Source organism: Rhipicephalus sanguineus, chromosome 6 (assembly GCF_013339695.2).
Source record: "Rhipicephalus sanguineus isolate Rsan-2018 chromosome 6, BIME_Rsan_1.4, whole genome shotgun sequence".
NCBI lineage: Eukaryota > Metazoa > Arthropoda > Arachnida > Ixodida > Ixodidae > Rhipicephalus > Rhipicephalus sanguineus.
This window is the reverse complement of record NC_051181.1, coordinates 42,268,254-42,280,753: the sequence shown is the minus strand read 5'-3', so window position 1 is coordinate 42,280,753 and position 12,500 is coordinate 42,268,254. Positions and strand designations below refer to the sequence as shown.

Below are 12,500 nucleotides of genomic sequence, written 5' to 3'. Positions count from 1 at the left end.
CTTTTTGCGGCGGTAAATCGTACACAGACGCGCACATTCCGACTTCACTTTCACCTCACTGCACACGAATGAACGCGACGACAATCGTCGATGTGGTGACCCTCTGACGATATGCTTGGTGTATCCGAGCGATGGAGGGAACACACGCCGTGTTGCAACTTGAAGCTGCCGAAACGACGGAACGCGCTAAAGCGTTGTAAAACACTCCGAGCTGCTGCCGCTTCGGTGAACTTCAAACGCGGCACAGTCACAAGTTTCTACTGCATCGGATGACGACCGGCGAGGATGATGCTGGGTACGTGCGAATAACAGTAGGAAACAGCTTCTTCTGGAAGAAACAAACACCTCAGGAAATTCGAATTGACGGATCTCGGTATCGGTGCAGCGGTACCTCGCCTCTCGTCGCGAACGGCGCCATGTTGCATTTTTCATTGGCTCGTCTTAACCGTTACGTCATGGTAAAGAGCGGCCGTAGTTGGACGCGCATAACACAAATGGACAGCGGTAGAGTTTACTTTTTATTCTTAGCTTGTCACCGACTATAATGCATTTAGAAAACCACGTGCAGCCCAACCATATGACTACCGGCACCAGCAGAAGTTTCAATTCACTGCCTTGGACTTCCTCGGTGGCAGCAGTGAAGCTTACATTGAAATCGTGGATAAGCATGCTTCTTTATCGTATTGAGGTAAAATACGTGATGTTCTATGAACATTGAGCCATAAAAAATGAAACACTTAGTTATATAGAGAATTTCGTTATATCGAAGTTTAGGTCTGTGTACATGCGTGTCTATATATATATATCAATTGCTGTTTAGGTCACTACATTTTAAAAACCTTTAACAAATGCACTCAAGGAGTACATTTGTTCATTGTGTGTGATAAATTTTTTGCGATGTCCTCATGTACTAATATGCATGAGTGGCAATGTGCTGTGCTTTTGTTTGGGGGTTTGCTTGACACAGTAGCGACCAATTACAATTTCCCATTGGTCACCCCATTTTTTAGATTGATGTATGTATCGTTATTGCTCTTTTTTACTGGTTCCAGATGCGCTCCGTTCTTTAAGTTGGAAGGGTATTCCTGCCGAAGTGCGTCCCATTACATGGAGGCTTTTGGCAGTACGTATCGTAAACACTACGATTTTCTTGGCGGTGTGACGACAGAAACGGCCGATTTCCTGGTTTGTCTGTGCAGGGCTACTTGCCGGCCAACTCAGAGAGACGGGCGGCCGTTCTCGAAAGGAAACGGGAGGAGTACTTCAACTTTGTAAAGCAGTATTACGACACGAGAAACGAAGACATCCACCAAGAAACATATAGACAGGTTGGTGGAGCTTCGTTCTCTGGGTGTGGGTGGGTTCTTGATGTTGGGTGCTAAAAGCTTGTTCATTTAACCTGTGTTATTTTGAAGAACCTGAGAATTCAGACGCCTTGTCTGATACTAGTGAAATGCACAAATAATGATGCTAAACATTATAAAAATTAACGGAGTGGTTTAAGACTTCGTGTCGGTCCAGGTGTGTGTGTGGAGGCAGTGCACATGAAAGGGTTGAAGGCAGCTTTTTGTACGAAACATTTTTCATGGCATAACTTGAGAAAATACTGTTCATGTTCTGCTTTCTATCTTGCCCGCTTGCGGGACTAGTGTTCGATGGCTTGGGTAGGGGTTGCAGCAGCTGCTTAAGTTGTCACATAATCTTGTCTCATTACATTGCATGCATTAACATACATCAGGGAAGCTGGCACCAAGGAGAAAGTAAACACACTTTCACCAGGTATTATGTGCAGTGCTAACGTGCTAACATTGTTGTGTGGATAAACGTGTCGGCAACTGTCTCACGTGATTCGGTTTTCACGACTGTGATGAAGGTGAGCATGCCATGAGGCAGTTTCATAACTCTGGGGCAGTTTTAGTCCAGTTGCTTGGAATATGTTGTGGTTATAGTAGTACTGTTGTGCAAGTTTGTGGTGGAAACTTGCAGCTTTTTGCTCAAATACTAAGACCAGAGGACTAAGAGAAGGCGGTCAGCGCAACTTAATGATTGTTGTTTGGTCAACTTGTTCATTAGTTTTTTAATATTTGACACCCTCCTTCAAGTATTGTGAACTGTGTGATGAGGTGTTGCTATATATCATGTTATCATGGATCATGTAGCTAAATAGGTTTTGTAGTGTGTGTGGGAACTTTCTGCTCTGTTCTGGGATGCAGCCAGCAATATCTTGTCATGTGAGCCCATGAGTTTAAGGGAAACTGAAGCACTTTTTAAAAAAAATGACTTTGGAATGTGTAATCATAGTTTGATCCTTGCTGAATTCGAAAACCAATGTAAGAGTTCACAGAAATGGACGCAAGTGGCATTTCTTGGCAAAGAAACAGCGGCTGCAGCCGCAGGGCTTCTTGAACCGCCGAGCGGAGGCGGTGACGTCAACTTCGGTGTGCCGCGTCATCGGCGCCATCAGCTCTGTAAAAGCATGGCCTTCGCGATCAGTTCCACCAACGCGTGCAGCCAGAAGTAGTCACGGAGACCACATCTCCGCCAAAACCACGGTGGTAGAATGAAACAGGTGGCCCGTCGAGCGCCGCGAGCGCGTCGCCGTACTGCTCGAGTTGCTTGCGGCCGCCACTAGGTTCGCGACGAGTTTTTGGGCCGAAAGACGCGCACCGCAAGCTCTCGCTGTGCTGTAAAAACCGGTTTCTCTAGCTAATTTTGTGGCTTTAAACGGTTGTTTGTGCTTTTACTAGCTTGTAGTAGCTGTCTGCCAGCTTCGACCGCAAAAGGAAGAGCGCCAGGCTTTATGAAGCTTAAAATTTTTTTATCGACGCGGGTAGTCCCGATATGACTGTCCCAGGGTGCCGATTGCAAGAGACGTGCGCGTATTTTCTTTTTTTTTCGAAATCGTGAAAATTCCTACCGGTGAGTGTACAGAGTAAAAAAAAGCATTTGGTTTTCACGTTATCGTATGTATGTCGGAGGACTGTAGCTGGCGATCTTTCTATGGAATTGCATTTCTCCACAACTGCAGTCGCTTTTCGTCTTTCGGCGCGGAGAAAAGACAGCTTTTCTTTGCACGTTTTGTAGCCAGATTTGCAATTTGGAGCGAAGCATTTCTTCCATGGTGGCCGCCGCATCAGCGGCACAGATCGAGCGACCGTGGTTTCAGCCGTGGTTCTAGCTTACGAAGTGAGCGGAAACACCGATGCGGTCGCGCACGTTGGTTTGACAGAGCGCAACAAACGCGACGCATCAGAGCGGATCTCAAGCCGTGGGATCACCTAATCCCGACCACAGTGATCTGGCCGTGATCATGACACGAAAGCTGATTGCGACTTTGCGACGCTGGTTGCGTCCCATAGGGACGCTCTTGCTCTTCGGACGCTTGCACCCACGGACGCCTCCGCATTTATCGAAGATGACCAAGCAGAAAGGAAGAGACGCGGCTGCAACGCTGGTTGCGTTGCATGCTTTCATTAGTGGCGCGTCCGTTCTAAGCGACGGCAAATCTTCAGTGTTGCTCTAGGCCTCTCTGGTGTAATAAATACACCGCGGATCTCTTTCTCAAAGTTAAAGATGTAAATTGCAGTTTAAATGCTCGCGACGCACACTGGCCACATGCTTTCAAATGCGCCGGAGCGGAGATATCGGCCCAGAGTATACCTGCTGCCACCTAGCGGAAAAGCGGCGGCAACTCGAGCACCTCCGTGACATGCGCGGCGCATTGGCGGAGCGGCATGTCGGGCCACCTGTTATTCTACCACCATGGCCAGAACTACCGACGATGACGTAGTTCCGGTCACGCCCACACTTTCAGCGCGTTCGCGTGGGCGGAGCAAGACGAACTTTTCTTTCGCGTATTTTAAAGCTCCTGCTGCCACAACAGCGAAAAAAATTATGCCATCGTCGACAATAATGCTTGTCCTTGTTAACAACAAAGTTTTACCGAATTGTAAGACCACTTCAGCATCCCTTTAAGGTTGCTTGAAAATATGAGCTCAACAGGTGTTGAAAAGCGTCCTCCACGAAAAATGTTCTTTATCTCTGCATGCGTTCTTTGATTTGTTTACATGATTTTTTCTCTGTCTTATGTTGCGAATTCCAAGTAATATAGAGAAATTGGCATAAAATTGTAACGTTACTGCAATGCAAATGATTGAAAATGAAATGGTATCGATCAGTTGAGGTAATGAATATTTGCACAGCGAAGTTTCAATCAAATGTGATAAGATACAAGCTCTAAATTTGTTGCATTCGTCACACTTATGTATACGAAAAGGCTTTCTGCCACATCTTTCTACTGTTTTCCCTTCACTTACTGTGTTTATTGAATAAGTATGGATTTTGTAAAGAGATACTTGCCCACTTGAATGTGGTGGCGTGGCCCCCACCAGTGATGAGATTTTTTGCCTACGTTAATTTTCCTTTATGTCATAATTACTATGCTTCAAAATATTGCAAGTAATGTCCCGTATGCCTTTCTTCACTTCGTTATATGTTGGATTCATTAAGTTGTGCCTAACAAAGGAATGGGCCCTTTAACCCATTCTCTTCTTTTCGTTTGGCTCACTAGTGTGTGTGGCGTGCTTGTGAATTGAAAAAGTTGGCTGATCTAGCGTGAAAAGTGGTTAATAAGTAAGGTTTAATTAATGTTTAAGAACAATGGGACAGTAAGAAAATGCCTTGGACAAGAGCACATAGTGGACACTTTGATTGAGCCCTCATGCTTGGTTATTTCAGATTCACATAGACATCCTCGCATGAGCCCCCTGGTGCCATTATTTCAACAAGAGTCAGTTCAGCAGGTGAGTGTTGTGCTAGTTTGTAAGCGGAGGTGTTTGATTGCTCGATATCAATTAATACCCCAGCCAACTTTTTTGTTAAACAGAAGCCAAAAGTCCCACTGGGTGCCCATGTGCTAGTAGTAATTATGAACAGTTAACTCTTTCTGTACAACTGGCAAATATAGCCACCGTAAACAAAAGTATGTTCATTGCTAACAGATGATGATTAAATTTATCAATATGCTTTCAGTTTGCTGTTCTTGGCAGTACAGTAGAGTGCCCTTTGGTACTCTTTCTCTTTATTTTCTGGCAGAACTAATAATGACATACTATATACCTTTATGCATGGATGGAGCTGGAAGTAGGACGAAAGTTCATGCCCACTGAGAACACATAGCTTTACAAAAGCTTTCAATTCAGACAGCAAGCAACTCACACTCGCCAACTGCTGCCACTTCACACTGTAGATTACAAACGGCTGATGTGTTATGTGGTGGGCGCAGTGTGAAAGTGTACAGCCTGCCACGATAACGTAGCTCTGCAGTTCTCACCTAAAGCTTGCAAGGCGCTCACGGCCTGCAATCTGTCTTACGTGCAAGCTGTGGCTGATTTGGCAGCAGGTACGAATTGAACGAGTCAACATGCTACGTTTGAACATCGGAAAAGAAAATTTCCCGCTCCCGCTGAGAGATGTATGTTGACCTTTTTCCTTGGCGATTGTGATGTGGCATTTCCTGGGCGATCATCTGGCTCAGCAACACTTGTAAAGTGGAATACTACATACATATGGGACTCAAGCACACATTTTTGGCAAATAGAACCATATGTTGTGAAGATAAATCAAGGATGCATCGCTGTTGATCCTGTCTAAGGTGTGGCATATAGATGTGGGAATACAGTCAGTCAACACATGAATTGTTGTATGCCATTGCTTTTAAGGTTTTTTTTTTAAAATTCTTGAGTTTGTCATTTTGCATAAATTCAACAAGCAATTGATTGGGCTAGTTTGTGCAAGTCAGAATAGGTAGTGCTGTAAGTTTTTTTGCATTTACGCTATAGCAGAGAACCACAAACCGCAAGTACATATATTCCAACTGAAATTTTTATGCGGAAAGTACTTACATGTAAGAGGAACAAAAATTACGAAGACTTTATAAAAGAAAGATACCATGTGCCATGCCAGTGATGCCCTCTAGGTATGCATCTTATTTCTTTTCTGAAAAGTAAAACAGCGCGCACACACTCGCAAAGTCACCATCCTGCATTTTGGCACTCTGCTATCAAACGACATGACTACTCTGTGTTGCGATATAGTATATACACGGGTGTTTTGAAACATAGGTGTGTATTCACAGTCATGGCAGTGAGTAGCCAAGTGCCATTTCACTCGCAGCAAGCCCTTGTGGTTTGGTCCATTTCAGTATTCTATCTAAAAAAAATGCACCACCAGCGTCATAGGAGAGGTTCTGTTTCTACGTGAAAAAAGCGAAAGCAGCATTTTTGAGCAGCCTGTTTGCCTTGGCAGATATTCGAGGATCTTGTAACATGGGCCATTCGACATCCCAGTGGATATGTCCAAGGAATGAACGACCTCGTCACTCCCTTTTTTGTTGTCTTTCTTCAAGAACACGTGCCTAAAGGTAAACTGAACTTTTAATCCCTTCTTCAGTCCTAATCCTACTAAATTTCCTAATTGTGAGTATTTACTTTGCCGGCTGCGTTGCAAAACAGAAGCACCAAGCCGTGCAATATCAATTTCCACTCGACGTGAGAGATACTGTAGACTATGAGGTTATGCCATAGCTTTTCGAAAGAGACGCACAGCAACAGAAATCAAGTACAGTAACATTCACCATAGTGAAGTTACTGGTTTGGCAAAGAAACTTATTATGTTTAAGGCTTGCACATACTCATGAGCACTTCGATGGTGCTCGCCAAAGGCTAGTTGTACTCCAAACTGTCCGTTACCGTTTCAGGTTATTGTCACCTTGGAGCTCATTATGACTGTCTAAAGCAAAACCGCACACCACACTTTCGAAATCTCTGTCGACACCTCGTCCAGCTATGACCTCACCTGAAAGCACGATGCAGCTAACCTACCTTTGCACATCTAATACTATTCTTTGGGACCAAAAATCGCCAAAAAAATGGACTTTCAGGAACAATTTTTTTTTCGCAATCTATACATCCAAGAGAATCTATTGCTGCAATAATAATGCGTTCTTGATGTGTACTCATTTTTGTGATTGCACTCTAAAGTCAGCTTTATGACAGTTTTTGCTCGAAAACACCCCCCCCTAAAAAGACTCACCTTTCTCCTATGTGCTCCTGCTAATATGCAGTCTATACCATATGATTGCGATACACTAGTAGTGAGATAGAGTGACAATGACACCATTGTTCACAGGGCAGCAGAAACTTGTTCCATCTAGTATGTGGTAGTGGTGTTCTTAGATTTATCAATTAATGCATGTGGCAGTTAGTCAAGATTTCTCTTTTCCAAATTTTCAAGCTGTAGTGTGAGCCTTGCACGAGGGCAGGTCTTACACAAGTAAATGCAGTACTTTCTTGTAACAGGCCCTTGACACTATAGTAATATGCACGTGATCTTCATGGAAGGGAGGAAAAATATGCACATTTTCTGATAGCAATGCACAAGCACTGACTTGGGTTGTCAAAATCCATTGTCTCTGCTTGCTTGCTTGCATCGTGTAAATGAAATGTGTTTTTTATATCTCAAATTCAAATTTTTTATTTTTTCCAAATACATTTGGAATGGGTTCCAGGGCTAAAAGCTGCGATCTGCAGCTTGACAGAGGCCCGGAAACCAAAAACACAAGGCAGGGCTTGACATCGAGGCACACGTGGCGCCCGTCCTTGGTGCACATACTAAATCATGAGCAGAAACATGTCAGTAGCTAAACATCGTTGAAGTATATGTAATCAGAACAGTTAACTGTGAAATTTGTGAACAGCGAACAAAACGTTGAGCAGCATTGTTTTTACATAGAAAACAGCAACGTTACAGTAATAAATATTGAACTAAAGGTGATACCGAAATGTAGCTTAATTATATAAAAGAAGAAAAAAAAGACATATTGAAAAGGGAGAAATAACCACAGTTTACATCTATATAAACACATGCGCATGCATACATATGCACATATACGCATCTGTACAAATTTAGATACACATGTACAATACATAGGGAAAAAAAAATTCACTGCATGAAACACACATGCATGCACATATATGCACACATACACATCTGTACAAACATAGATGCGCATGTACAATATATAGGAAAAAATATTCACTGCATGAGAAACAACAACATGAAGCACAAATGAAGACTGAGCGAGTTATCTGTCAATTTATGCTGAACATAATGTATATATTTCATTAGGAATTGTTTTTGCTTGTTGCTTAATGATGAAGTACTCATATTGATGATTTTAAAATTATTTGACGTAGTGAAGTTAACATGGGTTTCCCTATATCTTTGTATCGATTAAGAATTGATGGCAGGTTGTGTTCAAGGACTGCAGTTTATAAAAAGTACGGAAACGTGGTATTAACCATAAGTCAGTGGAACGTGTGCGAGGATTACTGTACTGCTGAAGCAATGCAATTGAGGTGATAAAATGCTTGATAGCGGGCGAAGACATAAAATGAACGCATAATACGAAATGCGTACATCTCATTTATTTTCATAATGTTGTACGACTCGAAATAATGTTCTGTGGAAGACAAGTAATCAATATTGGCGATGTTGCGAACAGCTTTCTTTTGTAATAAGTAAATTCTCGTAATGTTTCGTTGTGTAGTGGTCAGCCATACCAAACTACAATAATTAATATGCAGTGCTTCGCCATTCACCGATGTCCAGATAATTATATGCAATAATTATCTGCAGTGCTTCCCCATTCACCGATGTCCAATTTGGATGATATGCTCTTATTAGTATTGTTATTAATTCGCCTGCCAAATGGCTTATGCTCAAGGAGGCGGTGGCGGGGATATGGTCAGTATGTTTGTGTGACGGTGTCGTCTTCCCGCTCATTTTTTCCGCATGCGGTGTCGTTGCAGAGGCAGAAGTGGAAACGTTCACGGTTGACCGCCTGGAGCAGTCGGTGCTGCAGGACATTGAGGCAGACAGCTTCTGGTGCATGAGCAAGCTGCTGGACGGCATACAGGACAACTACACCTTTGCCCAGCCTGGCATCCAGAGCAAAGTGAACACCCTCAAGGAGCTCATCCAGCGCATTGACAGTGAGGCACAACTCCTCATTGTGCTCTACGAGAAAAACTTAACACAGATACGAGATCTGGCTGTACTGCGAAAGGGAATGATTTCTCTCATATGAGTAAACTACCCTTGTGCAATACCACAGGTGGCACTCTTTCTGTGAGGGGAACCTTCATAAGCCGCAAAATGCACAAAACTAAAATACAGGTGGTGCCACTGCCTCCAAGTGCCCACACCAACTCGCTGTGATGCCATAGATTTGCTAGAGTTTTCATAATTCTTTGTTGGTAAAATAAATTGCATTGTGGTTGAAAGGGAGCCAGAGAGTGTAACATGGAAATGTTTCAGGAAAATTTATTGAGCCAATGTGGCTGCGTTACGAAAAAGAAGTTTCTGAAATATCTGACATCGTACTGTTCCAGAACAGTTGGTGGGGCACTGCGAGCATTGTGCAGGGCTCGTCTCCCACCGGTGGCAAGTTGCTTTTTCGTTCACTTTCATTTCCCTTTATTCCGTAGTTACTACCCTTCAAGGGGAACTAAAGGCAAATAACATTTTATGTCAGAGCAAACTATCAATACTTGAGAATGTCTAAAACATTGGTTCTCAGCCATGAATGTTTTGGGGACTCCTTGTGGACTGGTCGAAGTGATGAGGGACCCCTTGCAGTAAAAGAGAAAAAGAGGGGAGAGGGGGACCCTAAATTATAACATGCAGCGTGAAATAGGTGCCTTTTGTTTCTCCTGGCAAAGAATGGTCAAACTGAAGTGCCACGCCAATTCGATCTCAACGGCTTGTCAATAAGTCGTGTGGTCTGCAGCAACATCCAACCTGTTTCTTGCTATGTTTGCTCTTCAAATATGGTAGCCTGGAAAAACTATGCTCACGTGCACGTCATAGAAAACTGCAACAAAAGCTTTACAGCCGCCTCATGAAGATGGGGAAACGCAAGTCAGCTTCGCCGCAATGGAAAAATGATATGCAGGGAAGCGTATAAAAAATCAAACGGCGACGGAACATAGTGTGCCTCCAAAAAATAAATTTTTTTTTTCGAGGAGGGGTTTTGTGGACCCCCAAAAATGGCTTTGCGGACCCCCTTGGGCCTGCGTACCTCTGTTTGAGAACCGCTGGTCTAAAACGTCGATATTACACACAGCATTACTTTAGTGGTTGAGAAATTGAGGTAAATGTAGGACACTGGGACATTCTGGAACACGAGCTCGATGTCGTAGTAGGGCTTCAGTACAATTAATCACAAGAACTCAATCTACCCATGACAAAAAGGAACATTTCCTTGCATTATAAGACGTAATGAAGTGAAATCTTTGCATTTCAGTCCGATTCATGCAAAGAAAAAAAAAAAAGTTGGCGAATGCTACGCCTGAAGGCCGTTCTCGGAGGCGGGTGGTTTGAATTGCGCTAATGGTACGCGGACAACTAAAACATGATCTTCTTTTAAACTAGGCAATTCCTTGGTAATAAACAAGCCCTGAGAGGTTTCTGGAATGCTTTTTTCAACAATCCAAGTCGACTCAACATTTGCTTCTAGTGTCTCTTTAATTAAAGATTACCTGTAAGGCCCTCCTATGCTGCCCTTGGGTTTTTTATCTATTGGCCTCATGTGGTTGTTGATTCTTGTTAAAAGACTGGGCATGAAAACACGGACTCAAGGGAGAAGTCAAGAGACCACGAACGCCGTTTGTGGTGTCTTGACTTCTCTCTTGTGTCCGTATTTGCACATCCAGTCTTTTAACGTAAATACGTACCAACTAGCTCAGCTCTGTTATACTAAGCGTGTTGATTCTCTTTCTTTCAATCCTAGTTTTTCATTTTACGGGAGCCCCGCCACGGTGGTCTAGTGGTTATGGTGCTCGACTGCTGACCCGAAGGTCGTGGGATCGAATCCCGACGCAGCAGCTGCATTTTTGATGGAGGCGAAAATGTTAAGAGGCCTGTGTACTTAGATTTAGGTGCACATTACAGAAATCCAGGTGGTCGAAATTCCGGAGCCCTCCACTACAGCGTCTCTCATAATCATATCTTGGTTTTGGACGTAAACCCCAGATACACTCAAACCCAAATAACGAACTCGGATATAACGAATTATTGGTTATAACGAAGTAAATGAGAATAGTCTTGTCATAGATACAGTGTTGCAAATAAACGTTTATTACGAATTTCGGATATAATGAAGTTATTTTCGTGGCAGATGTGACTTTGTTATAATGAGGTTTGAGTGTATTATTATTATTATCATTTCACGGGTAGGCCTAGGGCAAAGCTTAGCCTCTTATATTTCCGTTTCGATTCATGCCCCTTGCAGCGCCACTGCACGACCACCTCTCCAAACACTGTGTGGAGTTCTTGCAGTTCACCTTCCGTGGATGAACAACCTGCTGATGCGGGAGTTGCCGTTGCACTGCCACCATTCGCCTGTGGGACACGTACCTGGCGAACCCGAAGGCTTCTCCACTTTCCACCTCTACGTGTGCGCCGCCTTCCTGCGCTACTGGTCCACGGCTCTGCTACGAGAGAGGGACTTTCAGGTGCGTGCACGTATCTCACTCATTCATTCATCCGTTCGTTGACGGACTCGCTAACTCATTAATTGATTTACTCAGTATTTGTTCACTCACTCATTAATTCATTCGGTCATTCATTCAGTCATTTCTGAAAGTGCCCATGAACAGCTCCACTTCTTGGTAATGGTGCGCTTTTGCAACAGAAAAAAAAATAGGAAAAAGAAAACGTAAAACCCAAAAGAACAGTGCTGCAGGGTGCGGTGAAAAATTTTAATTAAATTTCAAGGGCAAATCGCACAAACAGCAAACATGAGAGCTGAAAATGTCGAGATCATAATGCAAGGTATATTTCGTGGTGTAACAATATGTTAAAGCTGTTAGAAGTACGAACTGAATTCACATAGAAAACATTGGGATTACGCAAGTTGGGTGGGGCACACAAAAAGTTACAGCTGAGAGTAAGTGAGGGCATGAGAAATTTGTTTGTCAAATAATTTGTACAATAATAAGTGAGGCGATATTTTTGCCTTATTTCTAAGGGTCTAATATTAAAGGGGACGCTGATCTAAAAAATTATTTTTTATTTCTTGATCGATTGTGTTAAAAGTCCCTGAGTTTATGTGTGTTTATGTGCTGATTTCAAATATGCAATTACTTTTCTAGTATAATTTGTAGTTTTAAAATACAAAATACTTTGCGTGCACATGGGGGAGCAATATTTTCTTTAAATTAAAATAGTTACAAAGCAAATCAGCATATCATAATAATCTGGAATCAGAACTGTGCGCAGTGCAACAAAAATGGATGTTCTGACCCATTTGAACAAAGTTATTGTATGTTGACAATTTGCCACCGAGTCAATTTCAAGCTGGGATTCGCTCGTGAACGTTCAACATACTGTACCTTTTGTTTCCAATGAGTTTAGAACACTCCATTTTTGTTGCACTG

The 12,500-nt window shown here is 42.9% G+C and overlaps 1 pseudogene; it reads left to right on the top strand.

Moving 5' to 3' along the window:
- Positions 1 to 988: 988 nt before the first annotated feature.
- The window catches only part of LOC119397236 (TBC1 domain family member 22B-like), a 58,736-nt pseudogene continuing 47,224 nt past the window's right edge, over positions 989 to 12,500 (top strand).